Raw genomic sequence first — 20,595 nt, 5'->3', positions numbered from 1 at the left:
GCACCTTCAGCCCCTCATTATTCGTGTCCCCTCGCTGTCTAACTGTTCTGTGGTAATTGAATTGAAATGAGGAAATGGCAAAGGAGACTGCTCTGTGCTGTGTTAACATTGAAAGCGTTGGTTGTTTTAATTGGCCAGGTCTTAAAATATCAAGTGATGAGAAGAGGCGAGAACGAGGATCATAATTACTTTACTTCATATTGTTATGGTTCTAGGACATTTTAAAGCTTGTGGGGTTCTTCAAATCCTCCTGTTTGCGTGAAGCTCACGCCTCCACGCGAGCGTTTTCAATTTTCTCATTGGCGACGACCTGCAGAGCGGCGACTCGGACAAAAGGGGCCGAGCGTGAACGCGTGATGTGATTTCCGCTAAAATAAACACGCGTCGCGGTCCCGGGGCGACTGCTCAAAGACAGGTCCTCGCGGAGGCGGCGGCGCGCGGCGAAATCAAATGACGCGCCGTAGCCGGGGAGCGTCTCCCAATGAACACAGAATGGGCGCATTAGCATGATTCAGCTGCGCTTCAATCACGGCGCGCCGGTTAGCCGCGCAAAAGCAGGCCGCCACGCGTCCACGCGGCCCCGCCGTGCCGAGACAGCGTTCAAACGCCTCCTACCGGCTCGAGGACGACGGACACGCGGGGACGCCTCACTTTTTCAATTCCAAGGTTGGAATCGAGAAAAAAAAAGAAAAAAAAAAGCACATTGCACTCAATTCTCCAGGAAAGCCATTCGACACAATGCCGCCGCGATGCAGCCATCGGTGCCAAGACAAGAATTCATTACAAATAGACTGTAATGAATTTGTCTTTTATAAAAAAAAAGGCTCGGGGAGGACGTTACATGCATAGTTTTTGTCTGTGCATCATCTCTAGGAACAAATTGTGCAAGTTATGCGAGTAATACTGAGCGTATCAGGTCTATCTGCTGCGGTGGTGATGGTACTGTTGCTGCAACCCAAAATGCATTACATTTTCATTATGAGCAGAGCAATGTGGCACATAGTAAGGTGCACTCCTGGTGCACCCTATTTATTCTGAATGAAGAGGTGGCTGCTGCAGTTCAATGACCTCTTATCTGATGGTGTGCTGCTGTCACTGGAGCCATCAGAGTGAAAGGATTAAGCCCGGCTTCTATCGATATAAGTCCTGCGTGAAGCTAAACGCACGCACGCACGTGCGCGCGCTATATAGCATGTCCTTCTGAAAAACATTAGAAAGGCATATTAGGTCAGAGCTTCTGGGTAGGAAGATATGTTTTCATCTTGTGAGCCGATGAGGAAAAGAAGAAAAGTCAATAGAATTCTCTCAACTACATATTAAACAAATCAGCCTCGGCCGCCCGTCCATCCGCGGATGTCAATAGTACAATGACATCACATTAAATGTGCACCGCGGCGCATTTACATTATATGTAGGGGAAAATTGAGCCAGCGCCTGCTTTCTGTAGTGATGGAGAGGTTAGAGCTCCCGTGACTGTTTGCCGCTCTCCGTCCACCCGACTCGCACCCAGTCCATATCCAGTCCATTGTGTGGGAGAGACAGAGAGCGCCGCTAATGACTGTCAATATGCACGGCTGCGTGCTCGCATTCGATTGGTGTTCCGGTACAGTACTTGACCTAAATGCTCTGCTTTTCTGCCTTTTCCCTATAAACACAGAAATGTGCTGACGGCGCACACTGCAGTTTGCTCCGGGCTTTTCTTCTTGGGGGGATTTGTTGCAGCGATCCAGACTGGGCCCATCTGACAATTAGACGTGACGACCTTGGAGCAGGCGCTTCTCCAGCTCAACGGGGCCCTTCTGCATCAGTCTGGCAGCGTATCAAACATTTATATGTCCTGGAATCCTGAAACCTTTTCCAAAGCAGCCAGTTAAATGATGAATCGGGTCTAATATTGAGTTCAGAGCCGCTTTAATGTTCCGGCATCGCCACCTCGTCATCCAGTAACACAAACAGGAAGGCGATGAACACTGCAGCAGCTGCTTGACGTACGGTGATGACGATGATGTTAAATGTGCGTTTGCATTTCAACCTACCTGCCTTATTGTTCACTAATGCAGGGTTTCATCACACAGGACTAAATGACTGCGCTCACATACATAATGTATCATTATGTCCGCACACATTTAGCTCAAGATGAAGAAAATGTATTTAACGAAGTAAAAGGCGGCGCCTTCGTTTTCTGCTGGGTTCCACCCTCACGGTAACTCCGGGCTCCGTCCGAAAACCAGTAACGATAATGAAACCGTTCCAGCGTCATGGTGATCGGGATGTGCAGCGTTTTACAAGTAATGTGTCACTTCGGCTCACTTTTAATTTCTGGCAAGTCAGCAGCTACATTGACAAAGCGATGTTACAGTAGATTCGTCAACATTGGTAGTATAGAAAATAACTAAATATACTATAAAAATAATATATATTAATAAAAAATAAAGTAGTCAATTAAATCTAGCAGCTCCTACTGGTGTTAAGCTGCCTAAAATGAAACCTAAGGCTAAGTGAATGTAAATAACATCCCACCAGTTCCACGTATTGACCAGTTCTCCTGCGTTCAATAGTCTGTGTGGCTCTGGGCTGTGGGAGGCTCCGGGTCCGTTCTCACAGATGAGTCCCAAAGAGAGACCCGCTGGCCTTGGGGCGAAAAAGGAAGCCGGCTTTCAAAAGCCCGACATCCACTCCGCTCTGACCCTGTTCTGTGCAAATAAGTCCACGGTTCACAGTAAGCGCCCAGGATTCCTCCACCTACAACACATTCAACACATTCAACACATTCAACAGAACCAATATACTGCACTGACTCTTGTGAAGAGGAATTTGAAGTTGCCGTTGTCCAATCAGGATTGTTTTCCATGTATAAATACAGTAACATCATTTGCTAATGAGCGGCGTATTGAAATAAAATGGTTCAAAATAAATAAGTCAGCATGTTGATTTACTGTCCACAGTTCCCTCCAGTGAGGCACTTACTGTCCTGGAATATTTAAGTAAACAGATCTATGGCCTGCGGTATTTAAATTAGTAATAGCATGTTTTTCCTCCAGTGCAGTCTAGCACACACACATGTGATTCACAGCTCAGCACATTCACTGCTTTATTTCTCATGCTTTTACCATCCATTAGCAGGGGTTTGAACCAGGTTGACACACTTTCAAATACATCCATTCTGGTGTTTGTGTCAAATTGACCCCATCCAAGGCTCAGTGTGCTTTTAATATTCATTTCTTGAGTCTCCCGTTCTGCATATTCTGTAGCTTTGTACACTTTGAATAAGAAGAGCTGTCGTTAAGGTCCAGAAAATGATTTGAATCCCACTTCCTGTGTCTCTGGGCCCACGGAGCATGTGCAGCAGCGCTCCCTCCAGCTGAGCCTCCCGACTCATAAACTGAGACCAAATGAAAATTTGAGACTTTTTTTCTTACATTTCTTCCCAAAGGATTTGCAGCAAATGGATGAAATTGCACAAGAAATCATCTACACAGTCGATTTACAGGGTTTATGATGATTGTGAAAATGCATTTTCTGTTGTTTACATTGATTCTCAGAGGGGAAGGATGTGAAATGCATTTACAGACTATCGCCACTACGCAACATCCCAGTTGTTGTTTCATGTGTTGTATATTCTGTTGTGCTGGAAGGAACCAAGGCAGCAGAAACATACACTTCACCATTAAAACCAGCTACAGCACTAAATAAATTAAATTAAAGAGACGGAGGGACACCTGCCCCCTCAGACTGAATGGGCACGGCGCCATCGCTGCAAGTACGCCGTCGAAAGGCAGATAATGGCTTTGTGCAGGTCTCAGCCTCAGCGAACATCCTTCCAGCGCCAGCGGCGGCTCTTGGCTGGTTCTCGGCCCGGTTCTCGCTCCTGCCTGGTCATCGCGGCCTGTAGCTGGGACCCGGACGGCCCTCTGCCTGAGAGGGGCTGCAGGCGTAGCTGGGCGAGGGGCCCCCACCCCCTCCCAGCTCTTAAGTCACCCTCCTGCTCTGACCCAGGAGCTGCTCGCTGCGCCGGCTCCTGCCTCGCGTTTTCAAATGCTAATGACGAGCAGCGCTGAAAGCCTCAAATTGGACCATGTAATTCAGCCCGCAGTGTTTGGTGAGGCCCTGCTCATGTTGGAGACCGCGCCCCCCCCCTCCCCACTCTCCCTCGGTCTTTTGTGTGCTGCAGTAATAGGCACAGATGTTCCTCTTGCCTCACACAGGGCCACTTTCCCCCTAATCGCCACCTTGTATGCGAGCGGCTTGCACCTGCCCCAGCAGCTCTCTCCCTTTTCCTCTCTCTCTGATTCTCTTCCTCTCAACCCCCCTCCCCTCATTCTTTTCCAGTGTTTTATTCCTTCCTTCAGCCCTGTAACACACTGTAGGAAGGCTTCTCCTACCTGGACGCCACCGTCTGATTATTTCACCGTTAAAATGTGAGGATAGAGGGGGTGGAACATGTTTTTGTGTGATTTAGGAATGGGTTAAAGAGGAGATGGGTGAGGCTCCCCTCACCCGAACTGGAAACAATCTGGAACCTAATACCCTGGATGCAGCTCGGCCAAACCTCAATGCTGATGGTGCATTTAGGCTGCCTCCCTCCATTGGGCCAGTGGATTGAGGTGTGAAGGAGGGGAGCGAGAGCGGTAGCCGGGCTTAAAAATTGGAGCGAAGTGCAGTTTGCCTCACGGCCCCCGCGGTGTCGTGTGATTTACCGTCATCTTCAAATGGCGCTTTCAAACCGAGTGTGGAAATGTGTCAAAATTTGGTCTCTGAAGGGATCGCGGGGTGGGAAAAAAACCCCACGCTCGTCTCACTGATGTTTCCCCAGCAAAATAAATTTGATAAGTATCTTAATCGCCTTGAAATGAGAGCGCGGCAGGTGCCGGTGGAGTCTGATGGCACATTTTGCAGTGAGTTGGATTTCAAAGTTGGGACGGGAGACCTTTTGGTGGTAACGTTTACTGAATGGCAGCGAGAAAGATCACATTACATCATATTTTCTTACTTTTCCTTTCACTTCATGTCTGACTTATTCTGTGAAATGCACTGAGGCCTCGTAGGCATTAGATATAGTCTACATTCACAAAGCTCCACTTCAGAGGCTTATTTTCACTGCATGATGGTGCTGCCTATGGATCCATGTGTGATTTACTCCACTGGACTTTTTTACAAGTTTGGTGCATAGAATAATGCATGTATAGTGTATATATGTGGAAATATAGGCACAGTTTAGGCCTGAACCGCGCTACGTCACATTGTTTTTATTCCTGACAAATAATAAGACCTTTAGTGAAGTTCCTGCGCTTTGCACACACATGCGAATGTGCAACGGGCAGCAGATTCAGCACGGTGCGATTATTCCGCCTTCCGTCAGCTGTTTGATTGCTTCCCTCAAAGGGCACAGCCCGGCGGTACAATGCGTGCAGGATAATTAGTGGAGCGATTGTACTCAATAACCACGGGCGCCCGTCTGCAGCAGGCCACCGAGCGCTTTGGTCAGTTTGTCCCGATGCACTCGCGGAGCCAATCGGGCGAATTATTGCAGGTTACAAGGGTTTGTGCGATGTATTTATGCAGCATATGTATGACAAGACTGCTGATTGTGTTACAGCGCAGCGACAGCCGCACCTTCCATCTGCTGAATAGTCCGATTCTTGGCCTGAAACTTCCCGAGAAGCAAAGCGCTGCTCAGTCCTTCATCTTCATGAACAAAGACCGATTGGAACCCAAGTTAGAAGTATCATAATTGACTTTTTACTTTAAAGCACATCTTCGGCCACGAGTACTTTAAAAGATTCCTCCGGCTCCGTACACTCGACTTCACAGGGATACATTTGCATTGCGTGATTAGGTGATCGACATATTTCTCTGACATTCTTGTGTCAAGGCAGCACATTTGCGGAGTCTTCGCAGGCCTTAATGAATATTGAGTGTTCTATCTCTTTTGCCTTCCAATTAATGAATAGATGTAGGTAATTATTTGACCAGTGCCTCTCTCTCATGACACGTCCCATATCCATCACTAAGTTAAAAATAAATTAAAATCAATAGAGCCGGCAGACTCTTAGGACAGTGCCAGTGCTTCCTATGGAGCGACCCGTGCAGGTCTGAATAACAACTATTGATCCTCCTTGAGGAATATTCTCTTTTATCACCTCCCTTTCCACAGGCAAGCACACACACACACACACGCACACACACACACACACACACACACACACTTATAAGATACGTGTTGCTTTTCCCTCTTTTCTCATAGTTACACACATTGGCACCTCTGACAAAAGCTCGTCTTGTTTGTCCTTATCTCCCTATTCTGTGATAAAGAACGCAAAAAAACCCCAAAAAAGGTGCTGATAAAAGCTGCCACGGCCGTGATTTATACTTCAGATGACGCCCTCCGCTGGCCCTTCCCCTCGCTCCCTGGTGTGGTAGGTGGCCATTGTGTAAACAGCTCCTTGAAAAACAAATGGCTCCCTGAGTCGCTGTGAAGAGCGGCGGCTGCTGGGTCTGAGCGAGGGGCCCCGCGGAGCGAAGGGGGACGGAGATAAGGTGTGTCAGCAAACATTGACTGGACTTTATCACAATGAGGGCTCTGTGTCGGAGGAGCGCGAGGCGGGCCGGCTAATCGCGCCCCGCAGAGAGCGGGCATTCCTCCGGGCCGGGGTCGCGGGGTCACGTTAGCACGCGGGGTCGCGTTAGCACGCGTGTGCGCCGCGGGCCGCGCTCACGGTCGCGTTCGGGCCAGTTCTGCGAGTCAGAGGGAAAAAAGATGCCGTTTTGTCAGTTTTCTCCTCCTTCCTCCTACAAACCCCCCCCCCCCCCCCCCCCCCCCCCCCCCCCCCCCCCGTCTCTACACCGTCTGATGACTTTGTGTGCTGTGACCTGCAATAAGCCTGACGGAAGCGCGGCGTTTGCACTTATAACTGTGATGACTATTTGTTTACCCTCATCTAAACCGCGCCGTAAATCACGGGGCCGAGCGCAACATCTGGCTTCATGGGAGCGGAAGGGGAGCGAAGGACTGCGGGCTGTTTTCCTTTTTCAAACGCAGGGGTCGGCCTCGGCCGCCGCGGAGCCGGGTGAGAGTGTGCGGCTCGAGGACGGAGCCGGGAATCAAGTTTCACACAAGAATGAGGGGATTTATTCTCTTAACAAATGACATGCGAGGAGAAAGGCGCGCTAAAAGCACTCAGGGTGATTCCGCCTCAGCTGTGAGCTTCGCCTCCAGGCATCTTTTCATCTCAGTTCGCGACTCCGGAGTTTTGCCCCTCGTGCCTCCTTAAGTGTTTTCTGCTCCGTGCCTGTAGTTGGGCGCTGAACTGCTTCATGTCCCGGTGTATTAACACCACTCGTTTCCCCCTCGCGCCCCCCCCCCCCTCTCGGCTGCAGTGACACGTCCTCGCCAACAGATGTCAGCCTTTCCAGTTGATTTGCCCCAAAGTGAATTCCACTTACATCCACAGCTTTAAAGAGCAGCACCGCGGAGCACATGCTAGTCTGGGGTGTACTTTGATATATATCATGTATGCTAATGGGATTCTTTATTGATTCTCCAAGGAAAAGTCTATTTTTTGCCTCCCCCCTCTGGGACGGGCAGAATGTGGGGTCAGATAAAGCATAATCTCCCATCTCACCCTCTGCTCACAGAGACCCGGCGTTTTAATCAATGGCACATAATCAAAACGCATTTGAGCCGTGAGCACGTGACTGAAATTAGCCTGCAGATTATGCCATCTTAGAATCAAGTCTCTGCGAGGGGTCATCGCCGACCTGCCCATTGGAAAAAAACCACACATGACTGTTCGCTCATTGCGTTGCATAATGCCAAGCGTTTAATCCTGTTTAGCCACGAGGCCTGCGATAACTCCCGGGGAATCGCTGCCATCCTTATCGTATTTATCCAGCGATGACAGATTAGTGGGCGTTAAATGCACTCCACATACAGTAGTAGACGTCAGCCGCCGATTGGTACAGCGCCTTTCGGGGGGAGGGAGGGGGGTGGAGGAGGGCTCAGATGCACCGAGTGCGTTTAAAAAACACGAATGAAAATCCACTCACTGACTCAGCTGCACCGTGCGACATGATAATTCTCCGCAATAAGTCTCCCGGTGAAAACTGCAATAACGTAGAGGCCTAATCGCGTTTGCGGCGGCGCTCTGATGCAGACGTATATAGAGGCGGCTGCCGGTCTGGGTTTAATCAGCTGCAGCCCCAGCGAGCGGTGCCGCGCGCTCCTCCCGGGCCGAGGGCTTGTCTGCGGATCTGAGGGGCGCGAGGTGGAGACCTCCTCAGATCTGCCTGCTAATAACGGTCCTGCGCTGCACTCGTGTTTACCTGCTCTCACTGCACTGGTACTTGGGGCTGTGTGGAGCGTGGGGACGCCAGAGCCGGCCTCTTTGAAGTGAAGTCGATCCCTCCGTCTGCGCTCTTGGTAATTGCACCTTTTCCTCCCCTCTCTCTCTCGCTCTCGCTCGCCCCTTTAACCCCCACCACTCCCACCCCCCCACTTGCCTCCTCGCTTTGCTTTTTTTCCCCCCTCCCTGAGCTCTCGCATCTGGAGGATACAGGTGGGGAGCCTTTAATGTGAGTGGATGCCTCTTTACATGTTCCCTGATTTGAAAAGAGCACAAACATATGCTGAGCTTTGAAATAGTTTACGTCATCTTAATAAAGCATTTCTTGCGCTCGTGATTTCCATCTGGGAGTGCGTCGCTGAAGCTGCATTTACACTTTGTACCTTTTCTCCCCTGCGGAGCTTTCGTAACGATCTTTCCTCTATAATTTACTGAACTGGATGTAGATTATAATAATTGAAAAGTGAAAGCAACGCAACGTGAACAGACAGATCATCAAACGTCCATAAAATGACAAAAATCCCATTTGATTGTGCACTTATGTTTGGATAAAGCAGCCGTAATGACACTTTCTTTTTTTTTTTTAGTGGTGTTTACTCCATCCGCCGTCACTGACGTGCGCCGTGTTCAGCGGCGTGCGGCGTAGAACACCTGTGTGTTGTTGTAATTACTTTGATTACACCTACTATGGGGTATTACAGCCGTCTGGAGAGAGGGTCCAATTTAACCTGCAGTGAATTTCAATTCTAACCGAAAACAAGAGGGGAAATAGCTCCCTGGAATATTTGATCAACAGAAGGATATTCATAAGGCTCCGTGCTGTGAGCTCCCGTGCGCGTGTGCGTGTGTGAGTATAATAAGCTACAGGGATGCATATTGGACTGTGAAGTTCAAGGTTTGCTTTTGATCAGTTTGCTGTGATGGGTATTGGTCTGCATCCAGACATGTGACAGTCCAGGGGGCCTTGTTGCTGAAGCCGGCGCTCCCAGAAGATGCCAGGTGCCTGATTCGGAACAAATGCTCACAAACAGCAACACAAACACACCAGAGGGACCGCGGGCGCGCCCGCGACTGCATATTCACCGCTCCGACCGGGAGACGGGCGCCGCGGCAGGTTCCGGGCTGCGTCGGAGTAGAACGGGCAGCCGTGGGCATCTCCTGGTCCACGGCGCCAGTCAAAAAACTGACAAGGCGAGCTGCTGTTTATTCCGCGGCTACGGTGTAAATGGAGCCCGGGTCCGTCCTATGCAGTCACACAGACCCGCGACCCGGACGCTTCCAGTGCCTCCTGTCTGTCTCAGGCAGCTTGCTGAACGCTGCTGCCTCTTGTCCGGACCGAGGGCAGATGTACCTTTTCTTTACTTTATCTCCGCCACATATGGGAACAAGTATTTTCGCCCTGAGGGAAAACTGCCATGCAATTATGATGCTGCCCTGAACATCCTTTGCAAAATATACAGCATCCTGTTTTTGACTTACACCAGTTTATGGTCTCTGACACGACACTGCAGTGTTGCCCGTCGACTGCGGGTGTTTCCATATATGTCTCTTTATGGTTGATTTACTCAACTGAGAAACGCACTCAGGCTATTTAAATGGACTTTTTTTCACCAGCTGTGGAAAACTGTGGGGAACAGTCACGTTTCTCCGTATTGTACTAAGCAAAGTCAACCTGCTGCAAACTATTGCATATACATATGGTCACAGATATGGTGCAAACCCACCTCTCATTACGTGCGGGGGGAAATTGCAGACAAATAAATTGAATGGATAAACGCGCGTAATTACAGATGACAGCACTCGGAGATGTCTGGAAGCAGTTTCCAGCTCCTGCTCAGTGCTGCAGTTTGCCCATCGCACGAGCCGGCACTCCACCATCAAAGCGGTGAAGCGGGACAGATGTTGGGGGTTAGAGCGGCTCCAGTGGGACACCGGGAATGACGATCGGCAGGAAGTACGGGACGATACGGGACACGGACGCATGGGCCAGGTTCCCCTTTCACTCCATCTGACCCGGCGCCGCCCTGGAAGCCGCTCCAACGGGCCCAGAAGGAGCGGAAGGTGCCCTTTGTGGCGCTCGGCGTGAATCTGCATTTCCATTAGGTGCAAGGAGTCGCAGCGCGAGGCGTTGAGAGTGCGAGCGAGCGCTGGAGAAAACAAGGAGAAGTGTGGGCTTTGCACATTAAAGAGGCACTGGCGTGGAATAATATCCCCTGGAAGGTTGGGAGTGGAGGGTTCAAAGTGAGCGAGACTTAAAAGTGCATTCTGAAGCGTCCAGTTATCAATTCCCCAATCATTGAGGGATTGGATCGATAACTGTCCTCCCGAGTTTCAGGACAAGCCTTTGAAGTCCGCGGTGGGGTTACAGTGGGCATGGAAGACTGTAGATTTTGTTTTCCTGGAATTGATGCGCCACATATTTTATGAGCAAACTACCAAACTTCACAGCTCCTTCATTCCCCACAGTCCTCCAGACGCAGCTAATATATGCAACGTCAGTTACTCCAGCTTGGATGTCCACGTTGGAGCTCGAGTTTAAAATTTCAATGGTAATCATAATTCAAAGCGATGGAAATGTGCTCCACACTTTTTCTTTTCGGGAATAAAAAAAAAACCCTGTCTCTTCCTTTTGGAGGAAAGGGGGCTGTTTTGTCAGATTGGTATTCAACTTATCACTGGATGCGGCATAATTGTAGGCTTCAGCTGCCAGAGCACGGCGGACCCTCCACGGGTTTTACATTTCACCAGAGTTTACATACGCCATGTCTCCTCGAGTGGAAAATTGTTTTCCGCGTGATGCCAACAGGTGGACTCATTAGCGAGTCAACATAATCATGGCAATCGCTTCTCCCGGCAATTAGAAGTATCGATCATTTACATATTATCTCAGCGCCGCAGTGGAGATCATTGTTTTACTCTCTTAGGTTTCTAAAGCTGGAGCATCTGTAGTAACCAGGACAGACTTCATATTTCTACTATGGATAAGGTCTAGTTTTTGTATAAATGGAACAATACAGTGGCCACAGAAATTAAAACCATTTGGGATCTTTGGATGACTGCCTGGCTTAGTATGGAGAAAATAATCCTTAGGATGATTACGATGCTAATGTTAGCCTTAGCTCTTATTAGCAGATGTCATAGTTATATTGTAGGAATCCTCCCTCTCTGACGGCTGCTCAGCGAAGCCTAACGTGACCCGTCCTCTCCAGAACCGCCGCTCGGGTTTCCGTGTCCACTCGCGCCACTCCTGTCTTCCAGCCCCAACTGCTCGCAGATGTCGACCCTAAAGGTTGACGCGGGGGCACCTTAGTTCACTGCACTTTGTCGTGTATCTCTCACCCGGCGAACCGAGCCTCCCCCGGCCCCCGGCCCCCCTCCCCCCGGGTCAGCGGCGACACCGGCTCCGCTCGCCGCTTGTCAACGTGTCACGGCGCACGCGGGCGCGGACGCAAGCGCCGAGGCCGGTTGAGAGACAGGCACATGAAAGGCTGGCGTGTTGTGAAGATGCCGCTCGAAGACAACCCCCCCCCTTGAAAAACATCGTTCGCATTATGCTCAGCCTGGAGGAGAGAAAAAGGCAGTCCGGTGGAAATGAAGTGACCCCTCTGGACCCGCTGTCGTGTGACATATTTGTTTTCAGAGCCTGTGATCCAGCCGATATCGAGTGGAGCTGCATCCCAGCCGCATGAATCACATTTCCAGTTGGAATCTATAGTTTTGGCCTTGGATTGAAGATTAATTATTAACACTCCTATACGTGCTTTACATCGGCAGATCCACCGCAGCCGTGCCTGCGTTTAGCTCCAACTCCAGTATAATGTGAGTGTTTAAGTGCACGCATTGCAACTGCAGCCTCTAAACAAGTCCCGTCCTCCTGCTTCAACCCGAAACATTTCCAGCATCACATCACATTAGATCACTGCGAGCGAGAGACGCCACAAATTAAAAACATGTCTTTTTTTAACACGTCTCTTCTTGTGGGCTTGAGCAGGGATTTGAATCATGTAACGTTTAAAGAGGATTTCAACCACAGGGAAACAAACAACTATTTTCAAATGGGGCCTGTTTAAACTTGCGCTATAATAAGTTCAGGCTTCTCATTTGCACCGCAGTCACACACAAACACACACGCAGTGCAAACAGATGTTGTCCCTGCCAGTGGGGACAGATGTACTGGTGGATGTGTCCTCTTTCCATACAGTTTAGGTCATTGTCCAAAAAGGATTAGTTCCAGCTCCCAAGTGTCAAACAATTACAACAATGGCATCAGCATGCTTTGGGGGTTATGGTTGACAGAGTGCAAATGTCTGCGGAGATCAACGCCGTCAGACTCTCCGACGTCGCCACCCACTCTCCACTTCCATCTGCTCCTCTTTCTGATGCATCAAATTGGGCTTTTTTTGACAAAAGACGCGCCATCCATCTGCAAACCCCTATTAATTCCTTTATTTCCTGTCTGGCGAATGCATTTCCATGGTGTAAACAATCGGCCTCTTATCTGATCGGGGGGATAAATCGACGCGTACAGTACACAAAACAAATGGCGTGTGATAAAAATCAGAATATGGGCCTAAAAGTAATAAAATAGTCAGCAGTGAAATATAGCGGCTGCGTTTCATGTTTGAATTAAAAGAGGATGAAGAACCATTAACAGCGTTAATGCTGTTTTCAGATGTTGGGACTCACTAGCTCTTGCCCACCTCCACCTGCGCGTGGTGAAGCCGAGAACCTAAAGCAAGTTCATCAGTTGGTGAAAAAAGAATTGATTGAAAAAAATGTACTTGGACAAATACATCCATAAGCCACTTACGCAGATAAGCTAAGTGGCAAACCTTAGTCGCTGCTTTTAATATGCCTCGCCGGTGCTCAGGGAAAGAGGCAAAGCAGCACAGATATGATGTACCCTCTTGCTCCCCTTCATTAATCTTAATAAAACAATTGACCCCTGAATAGCTTATTCCTGCCCCGAACCATTAGGCTGCGTGGCGGCGGCTTTAAATATTAAGCAGGCTTTGTAAAATTTGATAAAATGTTTGGTAAATGGCGCAAGGCGCGTTACACTCACAGGCTTTTTCTCTAACCTTTGTGTTGTGAATGATGGATATGTTTTCATGAGGCAGAACGTCGCTTGTGCGCTATTGATATTTGCCTTCAGTTTGCATGGGACCCATTAGCTCCCACCTTCCACAGCTAGCGGCGCGCCACTCGTAGCTTGGAAGCAGTTTGCTGCTGTTTCTGCCCCTTCGCCCCGTCAGACCGCGGCGTCCGAGCACAGTACAACACACAATATACAGTAATTTGTCTCTGATTAAAATTTCTGCTGAGCTTTGAAGCCCATGCTGGCGTTCTGTGCTGAAGTGGTCTTCCTCGTCTGGTAAAAATTGAAAGCCTTTTCATCTCGGAGGACTTAAGGGGTCAAAGGAACACCAAATAACCCTCCCTGTTGTGTTTCTTTTTTCCCCCCCTCAGAAGCTTATAACAAACTGCACCTTTGTCGAGCGCGGCCTCTGTCAGGCCGGGGCTGGGAGGACTGCCCTCGGGTTCAGGCTGTCAGCTTCAAAATGGGGTCTGCTTTATTTCACCCCCTGACCTCGGCCCCAAAAAGAGCCACGCAGGAAAAACACAGAGATATATGATACATCGAGGCCCGGCGAAAACCGGCGGCTGCGAATGAGGACGCCGCAAACTGCCAAGTGGGCAGAAAACGGAGCAGCTTATTGAAGGGGGATTTTTCACAGCGGCTCCTATTGAGGGGTGACTCAAGGTTGCTGCATTGTGAGATTGAAGTCGAGACGTTTTGGCTTTTGATGGTGATTCCATTGAGGCACAATACAAACCAGAGCATTGTTGCAGTAAATACTCTATTTAATAAGATTTGCACCTTTATTAACAGGTAGGAGGTATATTTTTACATTACACTCTTTCTGTCAGCCCACGTCTCTCACACTAATCGCTTTCTTTTCAATCTGCCTTCAGGGCCTGCTGCTGAAATGATTTTTAACTTAGTGTCGTTTCAGATTCCACCTCTGAGCTTCTCATAATCAGCTCAGCAGACACCATAGATTGTTACGCTGTCTATTCTTTGAATCTCAGACCTTTTATTAACCTGTACCTAAATGCAACGTATTACACAGCGTCGCATTTTCTCTGCTGACTCTCGGCACCAACTGAGCCAAACTGATTAGAGGCTGTAGGGTTTGATATGCTGTAAAGCGTGTATAACCCTGTGGCAAATGTGTGATTTGTGATCCTGGACTATATAAATAAAATTTAGCCTGACTTCTCCTAAAAGCCCCGTGGTGTCCATGGGGATGCAAAGAGGAAGGGCCTCCTATTGTTTTGGGGCCCGATGTCAGCCAAGTCCTTGACCTTGGGGGCATCCGGGCCTCCACACTCGGGCCGGGGTGAGGATACCGGGACAAGGACTTGGAGCCTCAATGCGAGTGAGTCGAGCTTTCAAGCTCCGGGTCACCGGGTCAGCGTCGATGCTCAAGAGTATTAATGAGTGACCTTCGAAAAAAACGGTGGAGGAGGACGGAGGGATGGAGGGGGTGAGTGGCAGGGAGAAAACTGTAAAGCCCTGAGAGAATGGAGGCTGAGACCTGTTTCTCCAAGATAACAGAGATTGGCCTATGAAAATGCATCCATCACAAGGCCACTAAGCCGGAGCCGCCTTTTGTGTGTCCATGTCGGCTGAGCTCGACGGTTGAGGGGGGAGGAGGAGGACAGTCAATCTGCGGAGATGGGAGCCAGGGTTAGAGGAGGGGTGATGGGAGGAGAAAGGGGTGAGGGAGGGAGAGGGTCGCTCGGGCCAGCTTGGCGTGATCAAGGGAGGTGGGAACGCTCCATTGCTTATTCATCAGGGAACAGATCCTGGAGGAGATAGAGGCCTCGAATGGGAGCGCTCGCTGGCGCGGCAGCTAGCGTGGGGGGTAGCGCGCCGGCTAGCGCAGATGACTCCTAATGCGGCTGTGGAGGTCACGGAGGAGGCGTGTGTGCTGGGGTGGGGAGCAACGACTGCGTCTACGGTGACGCCACATGCTAACGATGCTAGTTTGTGCTTGTTGCTAGCATTAGCGAGAGGGCAAATCGTCAAACTTTCACGCTCCTCGCTTCAGTTCAAGCTAACTTCGCACACTGTGTGAGCATCTCCATCCCCTTGTACTCCACAGATCAATGTCATCGGCGGCGCTGCCCGGATGAGATCGCCTGTCTGTTTTTCCCCCCGTCACCCGCTGCGCTCCCCCAGAACATCCAGGAAGCGCTCCTCTCCCGCCGGTGTCACTTCATGTTCACTTCCCCGTGTGAAACAGAGGCTGAGTGAGCGGACTTAAATGATGACTTCTGTTCTGCATTGGTAGTGGCACGCCGAAAGCAGTCAAATTAATGTGACTGCCTTCAACTTTCTCCTCTCCCGTCTCTCGCCTCCTTTACCCTCAGGCCTTTTCATTTCCACCCGTCCTCCCCGTGGCTTCTGTCCGTCCTGGAGACAGATGCACTGTAGGTGCTTTAAAGCTCTATAATGTATACATTATTCATGGGGCTCCACAAAAGGTGCTCATTAAACTTTACATGGCCGACGGAGGAGGCTGCCGTGCGTTGGAAGCGTTGCCCATATCACAGATGTCAGACATGGATTGACAGAGTACGAGTGATTTGAAGATGGCTTTGAATGAACTTCCAGATTATTTGCATTCAGCTTCTCTTTTCAGTTCACTTTCTAGTCTCAGCGGGTCGCGTGACCTGTATATTTAACTAAAGATCCTGTGATATAAATAGTAATTTCCTTTTAAAAATACATAGACTGGATTTCTTGCATTTTACCAAGTATCCTTGTAAAACAATAAGATGGATCAGGTCTCAGCTCAGGAGGAGGATGCGCCGCCTGCGCCTCTGGACACGGGGACCTGTCTTCATTTCCTCGGCTCTAGTCCCATCCCTTCATATTACAGCACTTAACCTTCCTGTACTGTCCATAAAGGGCCTGGCTGGCAGGTACAGTAAGCAGCTGGGACTAACAAAAGCGTGGTGCCAAGCTGAGGAAAACATCCACGCGGGGAAGTGAGCTGTCATTACAGTAGCAGGGCAGCACTGGGGCCCGGCCTCGTCTGCTCGCTGCCCCCGGTGTCCTCTTCCACTCATAAATGCATAATTACGCCCACCGCCGGGCGCGATGATTCCTCTTTTCATCAGCTGTCAGAACTGACCTGAATTACCCGTCACTGTTTGACCTAAATGCAGCAGTCGGATATGTTAATCGCGGCTTACATAACCGCCTGGTCCTCTCCCACGCGACGGCCGCCTTTAAATAGCACCTGTCACTGGCGGAGCAAAACAAAGCGGCAGAGGAAAACAAATAGGCTGAAAACTTGAGATCCTTGAATTAACCTTGACTTTGACGCCTCGACGTGGGAAAAGCGCAGAGTGCGTTTAACCTGACAGATCAGACAGAGCAACGGGGCTAATTTCCCTGAAAACTACCAATATGCATTGTGAGGAGGGCAATAAGATAAATGCTATGTTGACTATTACTTTATGACATCTTCCTCTTTCTAGAAATACTTTGACATCGCTATTTAAATATGTATTTATGTAGATAGGGAGCGTAAACACTCACTCAATATATAAAGGCCTAACCACGTTTCTGGGCTAATGACAGTGGGGATTTGGCCCTGTGGACATTTCAAGGCTCACGTCCTCCTGGTGCTTCATGTTGTGTCTCCTGCTGCACCGTCACCTCACGCCAGCGCCTCAAAGTCCAGCGTGTTTGACATCTCGCGCGTTTGAAGCGGCGGAGCCGAACGCAGGAAGACAAAACACGTCCGAGGTCGCGGCGCACGCGGCACCGACATTTCTCAGCTGCCCCCGAAAGGAAGCGACTTCGCTGCAGCCACGGGAATTCCCATCAATATGTTATGACGAAAGTTTTGTGCATTTTAAAGTCCATGTAAATTCGTAGCCGGTGGTTATTTGCTTTATGGGAGGATGTTTGCATAGTGTAACTAACGGATCATTTTAGAAAAATATCAGTTGTTCAAGTACATTACACTATCTGAGTCTCACATCTGATGTATTTGCTTGTAATTAGACACAGTTTTATCAGCTAATCACAAGTAATAGAAGCAGGATTTCTCCCTCCTTTTTTAATGCTGTCAGCGCAAAAAGCATCACAGCAACAAGTTGCCGAAAAAGCCTTTCGCAACGTTATCTCATTAGCCGTAATTATAACAGATATCATCCTGTATTACTGCGTGAGCCAACAGCTCCTGAAGCGGTCCTTTCACCACGAGCGGCCCCGTTTCCACGCGACGCCGGCTGGATCCCCGCTCCGCCGTCTTTTCCTTTGCATAAACAGTGCCTGCAGTCAGAGCCTGCTCTGATCAAAGGGACAAATCTATCCAGGAGCAATCAGGTTGCTGTGCTAGCTCGGGCTGCTGACAACTCCGGGCTCTTTGATCAGAAATACATCATCTTCAGCGGGCTGCCTGCCTGGATGCCTTTGTCTGGGGCCAGGAAATAGGGGAAGTGATAGCTCCCTCTTGGTACTCCTCTTCGCTGCTACGCCTTTTGGCAGGCAAGATGAAAGCTACCCCAATTATAAGTGAAAATACCCCCAATGAACCGAGCTGAGCTTCTGGGGTGCAGCTGGAGCCACCACTCCCCTGTATCATGACTAAATCTCTATACACAGTCTGTGCATGATGGTACAAAATATATTGTCAATTTCTCGTCCTCCCCCGTCTTTCTCAGTGAAATGAGACTTTTGAGATAGTGCAGCGGTGCAATTGAGGTCACATCCAAAAGCATCGGTCTCCCGCCTTCCAATTTAGTAACTGCACTTCTAATAACGCAGTCTTGTCGGCAGGGCGAACGAAAAGTGAACGTCGGGGCCTCTAAGCGCACCTCCTCCCCCTGCTTTCAACTACTTGAATGTGAGCTAAAGCATTTTTTTTTTCGCAGCCAGTTTGAAAGGGTGGAACAGGAGACGCTGAGTGATGGACAGGTGCGTGGGCTCGGCGCTCCTCGGCTCTGCACTGAAGGAGATCATTGATTTGCATCACGGTCCCGCACATAAAACACAGCCTTACACGCGCAGACACCTTGACTGTTCCTCCCCTATGACTGCACCGCCTCCCACAAGGCGGCCCACACCTCGCTTTCCAATCAACGACTCAGCGTTTATCTCACTTCCTGTCTTTTCTGGGGGTGATGTTATCGCCGGCTGCTGCTGGCGCCTCACCTGAGATGACCCGAGAGGGGAAAGTTATCGCACCTCAGCGCAGCCGTTACAAGCCCACTCCAACGATTTCAAATCCATACATTAAATCACAGATAATATGTATTTCAATGCATAAATTTTCGGGCGACGGCAGGAGACGCGCTTGATACTTCTGGACGTGAGGGAAGAAGCGCCCCGAGAAGCCGGCACTGCTTAAAGGTGTAATCCTCTGCATCAGCGGCCTCAGCAGCGTATCAGGTGTCTTTAAGCTCATCCACCTGTCAGTGGGCTCCTCCCGCAATTACACATCTGTCAAGTGTCACCTATCTCGGCTCTCGCTGACAAGGGTTATGTCAAGCGGTGAGCCATTACGGCGGTTCCAAATGGAGTCTGCATTGTTTAGAGCCAGCAGGAAGTGGCTGCGCCATGGAAGAGCGAGCAGGCTCTGTATAGTGTGACTGGGAAGGGGAGCTAACGGTCGGTTTCGGACACGGAGGGAGGTGTGATTTGTGTGTGGGGAGGGGGAGGGTTCTGTTCTGATCTCCCTTCCCACATCTCCTTATATTTCTCAGAGCAGGAATAAGTCAGGGTCCTTTTTGTTCACTACACTGAGCCTCGAGACTCATTGGCGATTGGTTAAATCTTTGCCCAGGGCAACGGCTTTTATATGCATGAGCTTCATTTGACCCGGCTTCAGGCTCTGCGTGTATGCAAGAAAAAAAACAAAACAGAAAAACAGGCAGAATATAAAATATGATATTTGGTTTAGTGGTTTACAACTGGTGCACGTTGTTACTGTGGGATTTATAGTTTCCCTATGGTGAAGAGATGCACCTCAAACAAGACGTTGCCTCGTGGAGTATGTTTTCCTTAGTGCTCTGTTAATGACGAACTTAGATCAATAGTAAATAGTAGAAGAGCAATAACCTGCTAATCAAGCAGGATGAAGACTGACGCATGAGTGAGTGGAGGTAAGTGACTCGGCAAGTGTTCGGGGACTGGCCTAATCCTCTCACCAATATTGGATGTAACGCTTGTGACACAGATTTTGAAGGTTTCCCTCCGAACGGCTCCTCGTTCGGCCCGAATATTTGACTTTGGTCTGAGAGGACGTTCGTAAACGCCGCTAACTGCGCTAACGCTGCTAACAGCGCTAACGCCGCGTCTTTGTTGCTCTCTCCGGTGAGTTTTGTATCACCCTCAGTGTTAAAAGCTCGCACATGAAGACAGAAATGTTGAATCTGGGTCACCGTAATAGTCTTGTCCGTCACACTGCTACATCTCTGCGGGCCCGATATGCGAGGCATATTGTCAAGTATTAATGAAGGGAGCGTCCCTGTAGGGCTGGTGTTTGTCAAAGCAAATTACATACATTCAGTCGGAAAGGTGAGGATTAATCTTTCAAATCCCTTCTGCATGTGTAGGATGCATCGCAGAGTCCCGCATTAAAAATAAGCCCCCCAACCCCAACAACCCCCCCCCCCCCCCCCCCCCCCCGTGACAATGACGCAAATTGGCTGAGCAGAAGAACTGTGCTGTTCTGGCACACGTGCGGCCGAGCGCGGCGCCAACACCGGCAAGCACACACAATGCGGTGTTTTCATACAGTGAATAATTGTGACACGTGAGAGAGGACACAGTGAAAATGAAGCACATTTGTGAGAATCACGAGGAAAAAAAATAAACCCAACGTTGTCACATCGACTCGTGCAAAACAAGCAAAAATGAAAAAAAGCTGAAATACATAAAAAACGTCAACTCCTGCTTGGCCAACTCTTTGTCAATAGACCTTTATTTCTGCCCCCCCCCCTCCTTTCACAAATCGCTTTACAGTGACGCCTAAAGCTTTTGTCCCATGTGGCAGTTTTATTTGGCTGCAAAGAGTAAAAATAATTCACAGCCAGTTCAATGCTATTGCAAATACAGAGCTGTGATGCAGTGAGAAACTGCACAACAATCGGCATCCTCGCTCGTTTATGGCTGGGATTTGGTTTATCATGGGAAAGGAGTACTGGCAGCGGCTCTGCACACTGC

Source organism: Betta splendens, chromosome 22 (assembly GCF_900634795.4).
Source record: "Betta splendens chromosome 22, fBetSpl5.4, whole genome shotgun sequence".
NCBI classification, from domain to species: domain Eukaryota; kingdom Metazoa; phylum Chordata; class Actinopteri; order Anabantiformes; family Osphronemidae; genus Betta; species Betta splendens.
The sequence above is the reverse complement of the archived record's forward strand: the minus strand, read 5'-3'. Positions refer to the sequence as shown.